Here is a 20759-nt window from a genome sequence, read left to right as displayed (position 1 = left end):
TACATACACTCTCAATACAGAACAGAGTTGCTCCAGGAGAACCAGGATCCCCAGTGGAAAACAAAACATTTACATCCACAAATAGGAAGGCAAGGAGTAGAACCTCTTGACCAGAAAGAAAATACCATCCATGGTAGAACAGGAAAAGAAAAGGGGGTAGGAAGGAGGGACTGAATACTGCAACAGCGAAAAGGACAACATCAGATTTTGCATAACTGTGCGATGTCTTTCCATATAACTGTTGCAGTATTCATCACCTCTGGTAGAGTACAAAAGCAATTGTGAAGGTAGGGAGGAGGATGGCAAAGAGGGACCCTTTACAAACCCATGAAAGATAGCCTTAACAAATCTTGCCCTGGCTCTGAAAATGACATCCAATTTATAATGCTTAGTGAATATGTGAAAAAAAGGCCAAGCAGCAGCTTCACGGATGGAGCTGGTGTCCTTGAAGAAAGCCCATGAGGAAACCACTTCCCCAGAAGAATAAGCCGGAATAGAAATAGATAACTGTTTGCCATGAAAAAAATACAACAAAAAGAAATGGCCGTGGCAACTCAGGAGGAGATGGTTTGCTTAGAAACTGTCAAACCCAATGTCCTGGTATGAAAAGAAACAAAAAGCTGATCAGATTTATGACAGGCCTTTGTTTTGTCTCAATAATATCTGAACGGTCTACGCAAGTACAAAGTATGAATAACCTTCCCAATAGCAGACTGCATGGAACAGAAAAAGGAAGGAAGCCAGACAGACTGATTAAGGTACAGCTTATTAACCACCTTGGGCATAAAAGGATTTATATGGAGAGACACCCTTCCTCTATGATAAACCAAAAAAAGGAGGGACCCCCATCAAGGCCTGGAGTTCAGAAACTCTTCTGTATGAGGTTAAGACAATCAATAAAACAAACAGTCTTCCATGTGTAATGTTTCAAAGCAGCAGCAAGCTTGAACGGAGGCTGAGTCAGTTTATCAAGAACAAAATTAAGATCCCAAGGAGGAGGAATAGGCTTTCTTGGGGGTCTGATATGAAGGACATCTTTTAGAAATTGTTTGACTTCAAATCTAGAGGCCATAAGAGGGTTCAGTGACAGGCAGGCAGAAACTGCTGACAAATGAGTTTTCACTGAAGAATATGCTAAGCCAGCATTCCACAGTTCACACAGGTAGAAAAGGTTAGGGGTCTGAATGGAGAGATGAAAAGTCAGCAAGCAAAGGAGAGTAGTAGTGCTGAAATTGAATTCATCCTCAAGCCTTGGTGAGTACCTTCATGAAGTGGACCCTGTTTTCACAAAATCTCACCAAGGAGACACTGTATTTGTATAGCACTGTATTTGTATTTTATAGCGTATATCATGGACAGAAGTAGGTCAAAAGCTAAGATAGCTGGGTGCACAAGACCCAGGATAAAAAGTGCCCAATCCTGGTAGGCGCACTGGTGCCAGAACTGGAAAAGATGACAGTGTAGAATCCTCAAAATACGGAAACATTCCTACAATGGGATAGGCCAGGCCCAGGGGTGGCTTGCTCCTCTGCTGTAGAAGGAAGTAGCAGTCCACAAAAATCACAAAAACTGATAGGCCAAAGAAGAGCCATAAAGATGATAAGGTGGACTACGGAGGATAAGAAAGAAATTATGTACTGTTACTATTATGCAAAAAGCCCAGAAATTCCAGACACAAGATATACAAAACAATTAAGAGAGAAATTAGAGGAAAGAAAAATACTTTTGCAAGAAAAACTGTCACTATCTTCAAATGAAAATTTCTGTACAATGGAGCAACGGGTCTTATAAAAAAGAATTTACAATCATATTTAGATATGTTACCAATACATGTAATTCCATATGAATCGCATGAGTCGTCATTACTGGGCACATTGCGGGTGCTGCAAAGAGCACTACTGGCTGACATCAAAGATTGAAACAATACTAATTTCATGAACTTTAATCATATTTTGACCTAGGAATGAGGTCCACTCCCATCATGGTATTAGAAACCCAAAAGACTTGGAGAAATTAAAAAGTAGTAAAGAACCAAGGGGTCCCAACTGAAAAGAGATCCTGGTGGTGTTGACAACAGACAGAAAATCTCTTCCATTTGGACATACATGATTTTCTGGTATTGAGTTTCCTGGCCTCCTGCATGACCCTAAGCGCATCCTCAGAAATCTGGTATCAGAAAAAAAATCAAAACCTTCTCATCAAAGTGTCACTTGAAGAGTGGAAAAGTGAGGGTGAAGGAGAGATCCACTGTCCTGTGTGACAGGGTCCATGCGGTGAAGTAACTTGTGATAACTGCCTCTGGAATCTGGGCCAAAAGGGAGTCACCAACAAGATTTTTGGAATGTTCCTGATTTTGTGAAGGACCTTGGGAAGAACAGGAAGGGGAGGAAAGGCATAAAGAAACATTCTCTTTCCAGAGAAAGATATGGTGTCCACTTTCCAAGCCAAAGGACTTGGTACTCTGGAACAGAACTGAGGGAAATGCCTGTTCAGAGGGCAGGCAAAGAGATCCACTTGAGGAGTATTCCACCAATGAACTACATCCAGAAACCCATCTCTGTGAAGCATCCATTCATAAGGATGTGTCCTGGACCTGCTGGGAGAATCTGCCAAAAGACTGTAGTCTGAAGGTATGTAGACTGCCTGTAGAGTCACCTGCTGATTGACAGCCATTTCCCAGGCCTGAAGGGCTAGTCTGCAAAGAAAGTAAGACCTCATGCCCCACTTGCTTGTTAATATACCACATAACTGCAGTGTTGTCTGTAAAAACCTTCAAGGGCCTAGCACCCAGAGCAAGCGAAAAGTTTTAAGAGCCATAATGGGAGCCCTCATTTCCTTGATGTTTATGTGATCTGCTCTCTGTTGAGGGGATCAAAGGCCCTGAAACTTCAGAGTGCCTGAAGCAACTCTGCACCCCAGCTCTGAGGCATCTGTGAAGAGTTCCTGGGACAGCTGAGGAAGATGGAAGGGAACACCTGGACTGAGACATACCTGATGAATTTACCTGTGAAGTTCCAGTTTGAGACACGGGAGTAGAGGAACCAGATAGTCTAGTGGTGGCAGTGTTGAAGCCACATTGATCAGAGATGCCAGTGAAATTTTCTCATATAAAGCCTGGCCGAGGGAAGCATGGGGATGGTAGAAGCCATGAAGTCCAAAGCCCTTAGAAACAACCTGTCTGGAAGACGGGACAGGAGAAGCAGGGAAAGAAAATAATTCGAGAGAAACAGAACCTTGGTGGCAGGACGGGTGACTACCACTGGAACAGTGTGGATCCTACAGCCTAGAAAGACATGGTCTTGAGATGACTTCTGAAGGCTGATTCTGAACCCCAGGCTATGCAACAGAAGCTGGGTAAAATGAAGATCCTGCACCACCTTGGTTTGGGATGGGGCCTGAAGCAAGAGTTCATTCACATAGGGAAAAAATCTGAAGGCCCTGAAGCCTGCAAAAGACAACCACTGGAGCTAGGCATTTGGTGAACACCCTTAGGGTTGTTGAGAGCCTAAAGAGCAAAGCAGAAAACTGAAAATGAGAGGAAGAAACAGAGAAACACACAAAAGTTCCTAAATAGAAGGTGGATATGAATATGAAGGTAGGTGCCCTTTAGGTGCAGGAGAAAGTACAGTTGTGTACCTACCATAAATGTAGATGTTGAGTGTATTCACTGTTGCAGTCATTACACTTTGGTTATCCTGCTGGCAGGCTACCCGCAGTCAGCCCGAATTCCAAAGTCCTGGTCCGGCGTCGGTTGCTGTCGCCTCTTCCCTGACGTCAGTGCGCCAGGGGTATACAAGATGCAGCCGACGCCATTTTCTACAGTTTTTCTTGCCCCAGATGTCAGGTGCCCCCAAGAAGGTAGGCAATACATATTGCTTATAGAAACATACAGTAAAATAAAAACAATACCTTCATCTACAAGCAAATACACCACATAGGTTGCATAGGATAGAGAAGTATAGATAAGTCCCAGCAAAGAAAGGGGGATGGAGGGTGGGTAACCTGGACTGCAACAGTGAATACACTCGAACATCTACATTTATGGTAGGTACACAACTGTACTATGTTCATGTTTCGCTGTTGCAGTCATTACACTTGGGTTGAATCCCAAAGCTGACGTAGGGCGGCTGGGTCTAAACAGGATTAGGAGTGGCTATGAGGCCCTGTAGAACTGCAGTGGCAAAGCCTGCTCTGGATTTAGAGTAAAGAGGTAAGTGATAATGTTTGGTAAAAGTGTGCACTGAACTCCAAGTTGCAGCCTCCAAAATTTCCTTGGTTGGTACTCCTCTGAGAAAGGCTACTGAAGTGGCTGCTGCCCTGGTAGAATGTGGCCTAATATTCTTAGGCACTGACTTGCCATGCTGTGCATAGCAGAAATGAATACAGTGTCCTATCCATTTTGAAATAGTCTGCTTTGAGATAGCCTTTCCTTGTGATCCTGCAGCATATGCTACAAACAGTTGCTCAGTTTTTCTGAAAGCTTTTGTTTTGTCCAAGTAGAAGCGTAGCTGCCTGTGTATGTCCAAAGGGTGCAGAAGTCTCTCCCCTTTATTCTGGGGATTTGGATAAAATGTTGGCAAATGAATGGTTTGGTTAAGAGCCACACTGGATACTACCTTTGGCATAAATGTTGGGTTTATCCTTAGAGAAACCCTGTCTGGATGAAAAATGATAAAAGGTTCCACTGCCATTAATGCCTCTAACTCTGAGACTCTTCTTGCTGAAGTTATTGCTAGGAGCAGAGCAGTTTACCATGATAAGAATTTTATGTCAGCTGTATTGGCTGGCTCAAAAGGAGGCAGTGTGAGTTTTTCTAAGACAAAGTTGAGGTCCCATGTAGGCATCGGTGCTCTCCTTGGGGGTCTTATATTTTTTGCCCCTCTGAGGTACTGTCTTAGCAGTGGATGAGAGAAAATAGGAGGTTCCATATTGTAATGAGCTGAAATGGCAGAGGCATGGATCTTAATTGATGAGAAGGATAGGACTTTGTCAAGCATCTCAGTTAGGTATTGTAAAATCTGAGGAATATTTGGAACAAGTGGTTCAAGTCCTTGTGCCTGGTTCCAAGCACAGAATCTCTTCCATTTTTCTGCATAAGATTTCCTGGTGCTGGGCCTCCTGGCTTCCAAAATGACATCCATAACAGCTTTAGAGAGTGGCTATATTATCTGCCAAGCAGCCAGACTTAAGGTTCTGAGTTGGCTGTGCAGGATCTGATTGTTTTGTTGAGTCAGAAGATGAGGAATTTGAGGTAAAGTCCAGGCTGGGCCTTGAGATAAGCTCTTTAAGATTGGGTACCAGTGCTGGCGTGGCCAGTCTGGGGCAATCAGAATAATTTTTGGCTTCTCTTGTCTGACTTTTAGGACCACCTTGGGAAGGAGAGGCAGTGGTGGAAAGGCATAAACTGTCAGGGTTTTCCAGCTGAAAGATAGAGCATCCACTTTCCATGCTTGTGTGAGATAAGTCCTTGTGCAGAATCTGTGTAGTTGGCAGTTGTGAGGGGAGGCAAAAAGATCTATGTCTGGGAATCCCCATTTCCTTGTTATCATGCTGAAGACCTGTGGATTTAGTTTCCACTCGCGAGGGTCCATGAGGTTTCTGCTTAGTTCGTCTGCCAGAGTATTTTTCTTTCCTGGCAGGAATTGTGCCTGCAGATGTACTTGATAGGTCAGTGCTGTGTTCCACAAAGTCATGGCTTGCCTGCAGAGGGGGTAGGAATGTGTGCCCCCTTGCTTGATTATGTACCACATAACTGTAGTATTGTCCGCCTTTAGTAATAGTTGTCCTGGATGTAGTAGATCCTTGAAGGCTGTTAGGGCATTCTGTACAGCTAGCATCTCTTTTTGATTGATGTGAAGATGCATTTGGTCCATGGGCCACATGCCCTGAATACATTTTCCTGCCATGTGTGCCCCCCCAGGCATAATCCGATGCATCTGTTGTTAGTGTCTGCCTGGCTGTGGGTAAAGTGAAAGGCTGTCCCTTGTTGTGGTGACAGGCCAGTGCCCACCATCAAAACTCCTGTTGCAGGCAGGGAATAAGAGTTATTATTGTTTCCAGGCTGTGGCAATGTGGATTCCAAACACTTTTTAGGTACCATTGTAGCTTCCTCATAATGCAGTCTTGCATATGGAATTAGCGGAATGCAGGATGCCATGAAGCCCAAAGCCTGCAGAATTTTTCTTGCAGGTAGCTGGGTCTTTGTTGCCATCATTTGACAGTAATGTGTCAGTTGCCTTTGCTTGTCTGGCGTGAGATAAGCCATCTGGGCAGTTGTATTTAAGCTTGCACCCAGCAATATTATCTCTTGAGAGGGCACTAGTTTTGATTTCTTTTCGTTTACTGTGTACCCTAGGCAAATTAGTAATTCTTTTACAAATGCCAGATGCTTTAGTAGAATGTCCTTGCTCTCTGCTTGAATAAGGCAGTCATCCAAGTAGGGATATATTTGAATTCCTTTTTGTCTGCAAAATGCAATTACTGGTGCCAGGCATTTTGTGAAGACCCTGGGCGCAGTAGATAAGCCAAAGGGCAGTGCAGAGAACTGGTAATGCATTGAGCCAGCTATGAATCTGAGGTATCTTCTGCAAGACTGTCTGATTGGGACATGCAGGTATGCCTCTGAGGTCCAAAGTAGCTAGCCAAGCCTTCTTGCCCAGCATGGGTAGAAGTTGCTGCAGTGTCAACATTTTGAATTTTGGAACATCCAGGAAAGTATTTAGAATTGACAGGTCCAGTACTGGTCTCCAGGCTTTGTCCTTTCTGGGTACCAAGAAAAGTCTTGAGTAAAATCCTTGCCCCTGTTCTTGCTGTGGTACTTTTTGAATAGCTCTCATGCCCATGAGAGCAGAAATGTGTTTTTGTGCCTCTGCCCATTGATTTTGTGGCAGGTCTGGCATACCTTTTGACCTTGGTAGTGGAAAGTGGAATCTGTAACCCTGAGAAACAATATTCAGTACCCATTTGTCCTGGGTGATCATGTGCCAATTTTGTGAGAAAAGTGCTAGTTTTCCCCCTAAGGGTGCTGCCAAAAGGTAAGTGCTTGGCATTTGTAGAGGGAAGTCAATGTGACTGTTTCCTATAAGGTTGTGATTTGTCTTCTCCGCCGCTTTTAACCAAGCATGCCTTCAAATGACAGAGCCTGTAACTGCGGCTCTGCAAGAAGTCTCTAATGAATCAAAACCACATTGCAGAGTATGCTTTCCCACTTGTTCAGCTGCATGCAATAAATCCTGGATTTCCTTATTGTCAGGACATTCTGAGCTTGTAAGCATTTTCTGTTTTAGCAAAGACATTAGGTATTGTTGATATTTAAGCATGTGAAACTGGCAATTTAAAGCCCTTACAGCTAAAGTAGCAGAAGTGTAAACTTTTGCCCCCATCTGTCCAGTGCTCTAGAATCCCTATCAGAGGAAACAGGGTTTTTTGCAGTGGAAGCCTTGACCCCTTTGGGACCCTGAGAAATTGTTTCTGAGTCAGCAGCAGGGTTTTTATAAAGACATTTATGAGAGTCTGGGACCCTGTAGTACCTATCTGGCTTGACTGGTGCAGGGGGTAAAGAATCAGGAGACAAACTGGATTCAGAAAAAACATCAACAACAATATCTAGTACAGGGGAGATAGCAAGGGGCCTGTGCTGAGGCAGTAAAAGAAAGTCTCTGAGCCTTTTCTTGGATTCTGAATAATCCCGGCTCTCCCAGTGGAAATGCTCCCTCATGGTGTGCAAGGATTCCCCAAAAGAGTAACCCTCAGGAGGAGAGGCTGAAGGGATAGATTCTTCAGCATCAGAGTCCTCATAGGGAGGAAGAGAATATTCCTGTTCTGAAGAGGAATCAGAGGAAATAGAAACCTGGTCAAAGGAGTCATAGTCAGTGTCTTGCCTAGGCCTTTTATCAGGAGGGGGATGGGAACCTCTGATCAAAGTAATTAGGTCCTCGGCCATTTTAAGCATCTGTTTCTTTGGCATCGATGACTGTCCAGGAGAATGCTGTACTTGTTTCTTTGTCTTTAATGGTGTTTTAGACTTTGCCTTGGCTGCTAAAGTGGACTTGATAGTAAGCTGTGTAGGTCTGAAAACACCCTCAGAAGCCAATGCCTGCTCAGCTGCTCCAGACCCATCTGAGAGAATAGTTTCTGTAGGCCCAATACCTTGAGTTTCCAGAGGCCTAGTTGTCTCCACGTGGGAGTCAGACTGTGGCTCTGAGGTAGCGGGTGTCAGGGGCTGCGAAAGTGCCTCACTGAGAACCGGCGACTGGCCTAGAAGAGGCTTTGTCGTCGGTTTTGGACCTCGGATGCCTGTCCTTTTCTTTGTCTTTGCATTTTTTATGAATTCCGGTCGGGGGTTGTTCCGACGACATTATGTAGTTAAACCTTCAGCCAAAGTAATGTAAAGCAAAATCAAACCGACGTTTAAAAGTGCGTTGGTTGAATCTAGCACAAAACCGACAACTAGCAACGTCGTGGTCAGGGCCTAGGCAAGGAATACAGTTAAGAGTGAAAATCCTTATGAGGCATTTGCTTCCCACAAGAAATACAATTGTTAACTTTTACTGACATCGGTCTGGAGCAAGAAAAAGGTACTTAGCTTTATTGAAGACTTCGGTTCTGAAATTCAATTTCGAAAATCTCAGGAGTCGGCCGACTGGCACTTGCGAACTGCTTTTGCTTCAGGCACTGCGCGGCAAGAAAGACTGAAGAAAATTGGCGTCGGCATCTTATATACTCCTGGCACACTGACGTCAGGGAAGAGGCAACAGCAACCGACGCCGGACCAGGACTTTGGAATTTGGGCCGATTGTGGGTAGCCTGCCAGCAGGATAACCCAAGTGTAATGACTGCAACAGTGAAACATGATGAACATCTAGAAAGGCCTGGGGAGGCAACACGGGAAATAGGGTCTTTAGAGAAAGCATTTGAAAGGATGCCACTATCAGAAACATGTTCAGAAAGGAAAGACTCAGGACATGTCTCCAGTATTCCTCTTTCCTGGGGACTAGAACCATTCTGGAATGTGGAACCAGTCGTTGAATGGTACCCTGGTCTAACAGACCCTGCAATACTCCTAGAAAATGAAGTACTTATTCTGCAGAAGATTAAGAGATACTGGAGAAGGGAAGGGTTTTCCAGGCCATAAAGTAACCCTGCTTGATAATGTAGAGAATCCAAGAGTCTGTGGTAATTTTTTTGCTGAACTGGGAGAAACAGAAAAAGTCTGAGGGACAAGAGAACCTGGCGGAGAGGAAAGGAGGGCAGAAAATCAAATGGCTGCAAACTTGTCAGGAAAGGACTGCTTTTGGGGCCAAGGCATTTGAGTAGATCTATCAGAAAACATAAGCCTAGGAGCCTTCTTACCTTTGTAAGACTGTCTAGGCAGCCTATGCAAAAAGGCAGTGTTATTAGGGTTCCTATGAAACTTGGTAATCAGAGAAACAAATATATGCTTCAAATCTTTCATGACCTCACTCTGATCCTGCAAGGTCTTAAAGAGCCCTGCCACAGCAGTGTCAAACAAGTTTTGGTTATCTACAGAAGCATTCAAGAGTTTTGCTTTAACATCATCTGGCAAGGCTTAAAACTGAAGCCAGGAATAGTGCCTCATCACAGAGCCAAAGGCAGTAGCCCTAGAGGAGGCATCCACTGCATTACAGCTGCATTTTACAGGTTCATAGGTTTTCACTATGCCAACGACCACAAGGGCCTTTTTAAGCCTAGCCGTGCATCCCAAATCTCTGACAAGTTCTGATACACTTGAAAAGTGTAAGCATGGGCCTGGGAGATTAACTTTTTACAGGTTACCTGTGTCCATTAGAGAGACAGGTGCCAAATGAGGTATGAATTTTTGGTCTCCCATTCAACTGTCCAAGTTGTACTTGAATTGGGTTAGGGAGGAACTCTGTTTCACATGGATGGGGAGCCTGTTCCATAGACAGGGTAGTCTCTGAGATACATACCTATCTCTCCAGTAGGTCCTATTTATATCACAGGCAAGGTTTAAGTCTTTAGTATGGGTAATTCTGGTGCTGTTTGTTTTGTGGATATGCAGGAGGTCCAGATTGGGGTCTGACATTGCCCTGTATTGTCAGGCATAGATTTCCCCTCAAGGGCCTGAAAGAGACAGAATACAGGGATAGGGCCTTGAGGAAGTCTGCATAGGACATATTACTTACGCCCTGTATTCTTTTAGTGAGGAACCTCTGTGGACTTTCCAATTGTTGGATATGCCTGGTTAGGTACATGCCAAAGGGGGCATTGTACTCACTGATAGGTCTGATGAATGTCGAATACAGTGGAACAATGACGTCTTTGGACCTAAATGCCATACCTTTGTTTATAAGTTGCGCAACATAGAATGATGTCCTCACCACTGCAGACAGATGATGATCAAGGGCTAGATTACTATCTGTGTGTGGCCCTAAGTCCCTGACTACTGGGTCAACTCTAAGGGGTTCTGTTGTCAATATGATAGTTACTAGGGATGGATGACTTCCCAAAGGATACTATTATGCATTTCTTGGCATTCAGCTTTAGTCCATGGCTCTGACACCAGTTGTTTGTATCAGCCCCTCCTGGAGAATATTTGCGTCAGTGTGAGATTTGATGACAGCTCCTAATTTGCAATAATCTGCAAATTTAGTCAGCAAGAGACCACTGACATTGGCCTTGACTTCTGAAAAGTAAATGCCAAAAAAGAGTGGACCAAGGACTGATCCCTGAGGGACTCCACTTGTGACTGGCCTCTTTGTAGAGGTGAACTCCCCAATTCTAACTTCCTGAGTCCTGTCTGTGAGCCAGTTGGCCATCCACCAGGTGGCATATGGGTTTGTACCTAACCTCTTGAGTTTGTCAACAATGCCCAAATGGAGTACTGTGTCAGATGCCTTGTCCAGGTCAAGGGAGGCATTGTGAACGATTTTGCCCTCATCCATTGCTTTGGTGACCTTCTCAAAGAAGTCCACCAGGTTGAGTAGGCATGATCTGCACTTGAACTGGGTTGGGTCCAGTGTCTGGAGGTTTACTATATCGCTACTGATCATCTCCATGATAATTCTTTCCATGGCTTTATATAAGACTAGTGAGACTTACAGGTCTGTAGATGGCCCACCTTTATGCAGATAGATAACTGTTGCCTTTCTCCATTCATGAGGCATGAAGCCTGATCAGAGGCTACAGTTAAATAGTAATTCCAGAGGCCCTGATAGGTCATGTTTCATGCTACTTAGAAGGCATCCTGGGATACTGTCTGGGCCCATTGATGCAGTTTTCTTGGTCTTAGACAGAGACAGGGAGTTGTATTTGATGATATTTCTTGAGGGAAGGTTGAGGGGGAGAGAGGAGCAAAGTTGGAGCTACATTTATCAGCCAAGAGGTTTGTTATATCTTCTGGCTCAGTATAGGTGGCTCCATTTACAATGAGCTCTGCACACATTTGTGTACAGCCTTTGAGGTTGCGGACATAGCTAAAAAATGCTTTGGGGTTGTCCTTGGCCCAGGAGGCCAAACTTACCTCAAATTTGGCTTTGGCAGACTTTATTTGTCCTCCGAGTTGTTTGTTTAGTTTGATGAGAGTGTTTTTATCCTGCTGGGTGCTGCACCTCTTAATTTATGCCATGATTTTCTTCCTTCTGTTATACAGCTGATTGATTTTGTGATTCGGCCAGGGTGGCTTGTTTTTTGAGTTACTTCTGTACTTCTTCCTGGTGGGTACAGCTGCCTCTATGCAGATATTAACATGCTTATAGAGTGGCAGGCAACTTGAGAAGTGGAACCTAGTAAGGAAAGAGTTGAGGCACGTCAAAGACAGTCTTCCCAATCTAAAAAGAAGAGACAAAATACATCTTAGCATATGGGTATGGTAATTTACAGCAATAAAGGCTAAAGTAGCAAAAGTGTATACTTTCTTACCAATCATCTGCCCATAGCTCTACTGTCCTTGTCCAAGGGAAGGAGCTTAGAAGAGGGCAGCAGCCTAGGATTATCAGTAGACACAGAAATCATTGCTGGATAACATGAATTTGCACAAGAACTTGTAGGCATCTGGCACCTTATAGAACCTGTCAGGCTTCTTAGGGGCTGGAGGCTGGGAGGCAGTCTGGTGCAAGGGAAACAGTGAAGAAGCTATCCAACACAGCAGTCAGCACAGGAGGGAGAGCAGAAGGATTAGGAGAGTTCATTTGTAATAACTCATAATACCTTTTCTGGATGTTGGATACCTGGAAGCAAACCCACTTCAAATGTTCCATCATATGCAGAACCATGGCTCCAAAGGACAGTTCCTCCAAAGAAGAATCAGGACTGACAGATTCCTCTGACCTACAGTCTTAAAGAGAAGGCAACTGAGAGGAGTAGGCTGAAGAATCAGCATCACAGTTAGGGTCCTCATTCAAGGAATCGGGTCCCTTGCCCTTTCGGGGGGTAGAGGACCAAGGGGTTGCAGGAAACAAAACCCCTTGAGGAGGCTTCAATGCCATCAAAGGATTGAATAAGCCTTGACTGAACTCTTGCCATTCCCTTTGTGGATCCCTGGCAGCAGACACCACATGCACAGTTTTCTGTCTTTTCTCCAATGGGACATCTGCAGTAACAAAATGTAGAGTTTCAGACACCTGCCTGGATTCAAACAAGGCACCTGGCAACTCTTCTATAACAAGTATCTGAGGAATCCCTTTTGGCCCTTCACAGATAATCAGCCATGGTTCCCCCTCAACGTCCACGGTGGATGTTTAAAAAGCTTCTGAGGGTATGTGACAAGCAGGTTCAATGCAGGCCTCCGATAAGGTCACGGCAGACGAAACTGAAGGTAATATAGGACTATCCTCTAGGTTCACATGTACCTCAAGAGAGACATCTGGTGGAGGATGGACAGCAGGAGACTCAGGTCTAGGACTTCTTGGCTTTCTTCTTGAGTGGCAGCTGTACCTCAGGGCGAGCAGATTCTGCTATGGTACTTTGGGCCAACAGCTTGAGATATTGGTTCCCAAGATAAATGGAAAGGGAAGAAGGACGGCTACGTAAAATCTTAGGTACAAAAGTCTGACAGGTGAAATGCATCTAAACAGGCACTTATTGTGGCAGTCCTTATGGTGAATCTGCCTTCCACACTGACATTTCTCTTTCTTGGATGACCTGTAACCTACTGAAAAATGTAAGAAAAAGGCACATCAATGAGTATCTATGTTGAAGACGTAGTTTCGGTATAACCAGCAAAGTGAAGAGCATTCAGACTGATGTACGATAATGGTGTTCAGACTGGCGGCAGCTAAGTTATAGATTGAGAGCATACATACATCATTTTATGCCCCAATCTCTGTATGAGGAGTGGCCATCTGCCATACGATGCTTCTTGGTAATAAAGGATTTGGTATACTGGCTGGATGTTGGGTCATCCTTGGCAGAAGATCCCAGAGGTGCTGAATACTGGAACAGTGATATGGAAAAACATCACCTGATACATATGTCAAACATTATAATACTGAAGTACCTGAAAAATGCTGGAAACACAAGCCACAAAGCATTATAGAAACTGATGAAGTTTACATCACATGAGATCACCCATTACAACAGTTCAAAAAATAGATGGGAGAAAAGCAGATATAGTAGTCCATGAAAAGAAGACAAAAGTAGAATTGATCATTGAAATTGCTACATCCAATGACTACAGTGTCTTACATACAGAGACACAGTCATAAAATACCAGGATTTGTAGGCAGAAATGAGGGCAATGTGGAAGGAGGATACCCAGACAGTTCCAATAGTAGTAGGAGCAATGGGTCTTAAAAAAAAAACTTACAATCATACTTAGATATGTTATCAATACATGTAACGCAGTACGAATTGCAGGAGGAGTAGTTACTGGGCACACTGCGGGTGCTACAACAGACTACTTCTGGCTAACATCAAAGAGTGAAACCATATTAATTTCATGAACTTCAATCATGCTTTGACTTAAGAATGGGGTCTACCCCCGTCATGGTATTAGAAACCCAAAAGACTTGGAGAAATCAAGACAGAGTCTCATGTAGTCACGGTTGCTTCCTACTGAAGAAGAGAGCTTGGCCCCATGTGAGGATATTAGATATCATTATGTGTGTTAGCATGACTGGCTGAAGTTTCATAAATAATTGTAAATTACCCTGTGTTATATATGCCAATATGACTAGATATAATTTTGTAAAGAAGTTTATGTTTTTTAATTACTTTGAGTTACATTAAGATGTCTGAATCAAACAGTGTTCTTCTGGCTGATCAAATCTTCCTGTTTTTTAAAAGGAATTCTGAATGTAGGCTATGCCAGTCAGCTGACCTAGATGTGATGTCATCGTATGCCAGAGCCGAAAGGAACAGAATCTCCACAGCAGCCATTTTGTTTACTTGTCTGATAGAGAGTAGAATTCTCATAACAGCTTTCTGTGACTTTAAAAAAAATTGGCTATAAAAACAGGTTTTGAGTCCGTTAAAGTTTAGTTGTTGTTCAGTTGTCAGTTGTTTTCCAGATCTGTAGTTATCACTCAGTTTGTTTTCCAGAGCTGTTCAGCAATAACAGTACGAGTTGCTATTCCAGTCACTGAGGACCACATATCAGGCTGAAAAGTGGGCATAAACTATTAACCTGCCTGGCAGAAGTAAGAGTATCATCTTGACAAGTTAATTAGACTATACAGGGACAGTTAATCTTTAATTAGGGAACTATAGTTAGAGTTTTTCTACAATCAGTGTGAAACCTATCATACAGTATTTTCATAATTCCTGTGTGTGTGTAACTCTGTGGTTTATTAGAATTAGCTATTCAGTGTATACATGTTTTAAATAATTTTATTTATTATTACATATTTTACTACCTTTTATTGTGGCTGGTTACTTAGAAAATACTTTTAGTAACCCAAGAGTGTTTATGCTTACTGTGATAACAGTAGGGCCACTCCGAAAAGCCGGCCGAATTCCAAAGTCTAGGTCCAGCGTCAGTTGTCGGCGCTTCTTCCCTGACATCAGTCTTTCTTGCCGCGCGGTGCCCAAAGCAGAAGCAGTTCGCAAGTGCCGGTCGGCCAGCTCCTGAGATTACGAATATTTTTCAACCGAAGACTTCTTGAAAGCTAAGTACCCCTTTGCGGATACTTTTCTTGCCTCAGACCGATGTCAGACAAAGTTAATAATTGCATTTCATGTGGGAAGCAAATACCGCATAAGGATTTCCATTCCCTCTGTATACCTTGCTTAGGCCCAGACCACGACGTCTCGGACTGTCGTTTTTGTGCTACATTCAACAGACGCACTATTAAGCGTCGGGCGGAGTTCGCCCAACACTATTTTAGCAAAAAGTTTAATTACAACATGTCGTCGGATACTCCGACTCCTATTTTGAGTAAACGACGTAAAGATAAGGACCGACATACGAGGTCCGCGACTTCTACCGACACCACGCTAAAGCCGACTACATGTGCTCCAGTTCTCAGCGAGGCGCCTACGCAGCCCCTGACTACCGATGACACTTCATTAGTGGTGTCTTCTGTGCCCGAGGTCGCAGGCTCTTTGGCCCACACCCCGACTACAGATACCGAAGTCACTCTTGGTGGGGAAACTCAGAGTTCAGACAGGCCTGCCACCTCTCAAGGTGTCTTCAGACCTTCTTCTTCTTTTTCCATTAAGGCTTACACTAAATCTAAAGCAGCCATGCATTCTAAAAGACAAGCTCCACAGGGCCCCTCTCAAGGCCCCATGCCTAAAAAGCAGATGCTCAAAATGGCTGAGGATTTGATTACTCTTATCAGGGGTTCTCAACCCCCCTCGGACAAAAGGCCCAGAGTGGAGGAAGAATACCCTTCCTCGGACCAGGCCTCCATTACTTCAGAACATTCTGAGGACCAGGAACATTCTTACTCCCCTTTCGAAGATTCTGATGCAGAGGAGTCCATTCCCTCTGTCTCCCCTGAGGATTACTTTTTTGGGGAAACCTTGCATACCTTGAGGGAACACTTCCACTGGGAAGGCCAAGAGTACTCAGACTCCAAGAAAAGGCTCAGGGGTTTCCTCTTGCTCCCTCAGCACAGGCCTCTGGCTATACCTCCTGTCTTAGACATACTAGATGATGTGTATTCAGAGGCCAGCCTTAACCCAGATTCTTTACCTCCAGCTCCAGTCAAGCCTGACAGGTATTACCGGGTTCCTGATTCACACCAATTCCTATACAAAAGCCATGCGGCTGACCCAGAAACTATTTCACAGGGTCCCAAGGGAATTAAGGCCTCCACTGCCAAAAATCCATTACCTTCAGAGAGAGATTCCAGAGCTTTAGAAAGGTGGGGGAAAAAGGTATACACCTCGGCCCCTTTAACCATGAGGGCATTAAACTGTCAGTTCCATATGTTAAAATATCAGCAGTTTTTGTTATCTCAGTTGAAAAGCAAAATGTCACAACCTAAACAACCAGACTTGAAGGAGTTGCAGGATTTGTTGCATAGTGCAGAGCAAGTGGGTAAACATACCTTGCAATGTGGTTTTGATGCTTTAGAGGCCTCTTGTAGAGCTGCTGTTACATGATCAGTCATACGTAGACATGCTTGGCTCAAAGAGCAAACCTTACCAAATCATGTCAAAGCTAAATTACTAGATGCAACTCTTCAAAAAGATGTATTGTTTGGTGTTAAAGCTGAGGAGGTATTAAAGAAAATGGAGGAAAAGGCAAAATCAATGCAAACAGTGAAAGATTTCCTACAGGTACAACCGCCACATTTCAGTAGAAATTGGCCTTCAAAAAATTGGTCCTTTCCAGCCACGGACAGACCTCATAGAAGTAGATACAGGCGCCCGAGAGGTAGAGGGCAATCTCAAGGATCATTTAGAGGCAGACAATGGCAAACACCTACACCAAGAGGGGGTGAGGATAGTTCACAGCCATTCAGAAAGCAGACCCAATGACTTTCCCCTTTGCATGCCAAGCAAGGCTCACATGGCAGCACCTTTAGGCGGAAAACTGGCATTATTTTCGAAAAATTGGCATATTGTCACAAAAGACAAATGGATCCTGGACATTATAGACAGAGGCTACAGATTCCACTTTCACACCCTTCCAAAATGAGAGGCATGCCAAACCTGCCACACAATCAAAGGGCAGAGGCACAAAACAAATTTCAGATCTCATGGACATGAAAGCTATTCAAGAGGTACCTGCACAAGAACAGGGTCAAGGTTTTTATTACAGACTATTCCTGGTACCAAGGAAGGGCAAAGATTGGAGACCTATTTTGGACCTATCCATCCTAAACACATATTTACTCGTACCAAAGTTCAAGATGCTCACATTACAGCAGCTTCTTCCCATGCTGGGCAAGGAGTCTTGGCTGGTAACATTGGACCTCAAGGAGGCATACCTGCATGTCCCAATCAGACAAGATTGCAGAAGATACCTCAGATTTCTTGCAGGTTCATCCCATTATCAATTCTCTGCATTGCCCTTTGGCTTATCTACTGCGCCCAGTGTGTTCACAAAATGCCTGGCATCAGTAATTGCCTTCTGCAGACTTCAAGGGATACAAACATACCCATATCTGGACGACTGCCTGATCCAAGCGGACAGCAAACACACACTTCTGAAACACCTGGCGTTTGTAATAATGTTGAAATCTCTGGGATACACAGTCAACAAAAAGAAGTCAAGACTAATACCCTCTCAAACAATAAATTTCCTGGGTGCCAGCTTGGATACAAACACCCAGATGGCCTACCTCACGCCAGAGAAACGAGGGCAATTAACTCAATACTTCAGAAAACTGGCAACCTTCACCAGGCTGACTGCAAGGAAAATCCTGCAGGCTCTGGGATTCATGGCATCTTGCATCCTGCTAATCCCATGTGCAAAGCTGCATATGAGGAAACTTCAATGGTACCTAAAAAACTTATGTTCTCAACACAGCCACAGTTTGGAAGCAATCATACCACTGATTCCATGTCTTCAAAAGGAATTTCTGTGGTGGGCTCAAGCATGCCAAAGAAACATAGGTCTCCCATTCTGCAAGCCTCAAGCAAATCAAGTCATCACAACAGACGCCTCGGACTACGCCTGGGGGGCACACATGACAGATCGGTGCATTCAGGGCAAATGGTCACAAAAAGAAAAGCACCTACACATCAATCAAAAGGCAATGCTAGCAGTAATAAATGCTATTATGGCTTTCAAAGACCTACTGCATCCAGGACAGCTATTGATAAGAACAGACAACACCACAGTGATGTGGTACATAAACAAACAGGGAGGAACTCATTCATATCCCCTGTGCAGACTAGCCATGTCCCTTTGGAACACTGCTCTGGAATTGCAAATCCAACTTCAAGCACAATTCCTGCCAGGGAAGGAAAATGCACTGGCAGACAACCTGAGCAGAAATATGACAGATCCACACGAATGGAAGTTGCATCCTCAAGTTTTACAATGATAATTCAAGCATGGGGAAGGTCGGACATAGATCTTTTTGCCACCCACAGAAATTACCAATTGACAAAATTCTGCTCAAGGACCTTTCATCCACAGGCCTGGAAAGTGGACGCACTCTCTTTCAGTTGGACAACAATGACGGTTTATGCCTTTCCACCTCTTCCACTGCTGGCCAAAGTTCTATTAAAAGCCAGAGCAGACAGACCAAAGATGATTCTCATTGCTCCAGACTGGCCAAGACAACACTGGTACCCACTCCTGAGGAGCCTGACGCATTCCCCACCATGGATCCTGCCTCTAATGCCTCTTCTACTGACTCAGCACAACTTCAAAACTCTTCACAGTCATCTGAAAACACTCAATCTAGCCACATGGAGGATTCCTTAAATTCACAACAGACTCTACTCTCCAAGGAGGTGCAGGATGTCATTTTGGAGGCCAGAAGGCCTTCTACTAGTAAAGCCTACTCCGCAAAATGGAAACTGTTTTTTGTCTGGAATCAGAAAAAGGGCCAAAATCCTGGAATACTGAATTTACCTCAAATACTACAGTACCTAGCCGAGCTGCTAAGCAGTGGACTTTCATTCTCCTCCATCAAAATCCATGCCTCAGCCATTTCTGCAGAGTACAACACTGATCCTCCTTTATTCTCTCACCCTCAGTTCCTCAGAGGGGCTAAGAATATAAAGCCCCCAAGGAAGCAAACCAGTACCTGCTTGGGACCTCAATTTCATTCTAGAAAAACTAACCCTGCCTCCTTTTGAGCCAGCTGCTTCAACAGATCTGCAATATTTGTCATGGAAAACAGCCTTCCTTCTAGCTATCACCTCAGCACGCAGGGTTTCGGAACTACAAGCCCTCATGGCTGTGCAGCCTTTCATCATTTTCCATCAGGACAGAGTTTCCTTACGAACCAATCCTTCATTTATGCCAAAGGTAGTATCCAGGGTACCTTTTACCCTAATCCACAAAATAAAGGGGAGAGGCTACTACATTCCTTGGACATTCACAGACAGCTCCATTATTATTTGGACAGAACAAAGCCTTTCAGAAAATCAGAGCAACTCTGTGTCCTATGCTACAGGTGCTCAAGGGAAGCCTATTTCCAAACAGACAATCTCAAAATGGATAGCCCACTGCATACGCTTTTGTTACTCTTCTCATGGTAAAACTGTACCTACAGGCATCAGATCTCACTCCACAAGGGCCACAGCTACCTCTGCAGCTTTCCTCAGGGGGGTTCCTACCAAAGATATTTTGGAAGCAGCCACTTGGAGTTCTGTACATACTTTCTCCAAGCACTATCACCTACCATTATACTCCAAAACTAGAGCGGGCTTTGCCACTGCAGTCTTGCAGGGCATCCTGGCTCCAGCTAGTTCCACTTAGTGCCTACCACCCCTTTATTAGCTTTGGGATTCTACCCATCTGTTATGACTGCAGCTGTATGCACGATGAACATAGTACAGTTTTGTACCTACCATAAATGTAGATGTTCGAGTGCTAATACAGCTGCAGTCCAGGTTTCCCTCCCTCCTTCCCCTCGTGGGACAGGCCTTATGGCTAACACCTCCTCATACAACCTCATTGGGGTATTCTTTTATGGTGTATTTGCTTGCAACTACTGGTTTTTGATTATATTGCATTTGCTTTATTACATAAATTTATGTTTTGCCTTCCTTCTGTGGGCACCTGACATCTGGGGCAAGAAAAACTGAAGAAAATGGCGTCGGCTGGTTCTTTTATACCCCTGTCGCACTGACGTCAGGGAAGAAGCGACGACAACCGACGCCGGACCTAGACTTTGGAATTCGGCCGACCAAGGACCCGCCTGACGGCAGGAAAACCCATCTGTTATGACTGCAGCTGTATGCACGATGAATATCTGTGTATTACTATCCATGCTTTCAGTAACGTGCCATTACTGGAGACAGCGGTGAAGATTGAGGCTCCTTAGTTACTGCCCCAGGTTTAAGTGAGGTCATCACACTATCTGGTGCCAGCGGTGTGGGATTTTAATCGAGCCTTAGTAGCCTGTGTGTAGCTGTCACTGAGGTGTGCACCCACGACAGCGACAATATAAACATGAAGATTCATTTCACAACAGTTCTAATTATTTTTTAATCATTTTAGTCAGGGACAGCAGGCAAAGATGTCAGCAGACGATTACTATAGCAAGCTGAAAAAGAACCATTTGGCTAAGATGTGCGAATCCAAAGAACTGGTGCATGCCAACCAGACTAAAGAAGCAATGATTTCAGCCTTAGTCGCAGCCACAGAGCAGACTAGTAGCTCGGAGGACATCCAATTTGGCAATGGGGATAAGCAGTTTTCCGAG

General features: G+C 44.2%; 1 protein-coding gene across 1 annotated transcript in view; it reads right to left on the bottom strand.

Moving 5' to 3' along the window:
- Positions 1–20759, bottom strand: part of KMT2C (lysine methyltransferase 2C) — a gene marked incomplete in the record, with an annotated part of 4117755 nt that overhangs the window by 1831238 nt on the left and 2265758 nt on the right.

Source organism: Protopterus annectens, chromosome 3.part1, assembly GCF_019279795.1.
Source record: "Protopterus annectens isolate FY-2018-M chromosome 3.part1, PAN1.0, whole genome shotgun sequence".
Taxonomy (NCBI): Eukaryota; Metazoa; Chordata; order Ceratodontiformes; family Protopteridae; genus Protopterus; species Protopterus annectens.
The sequence above is the reverse complement of the archived record's forward strand: the minus strand, read 5'-3'. Positions and strand labels throughout refer to the sequence as shown.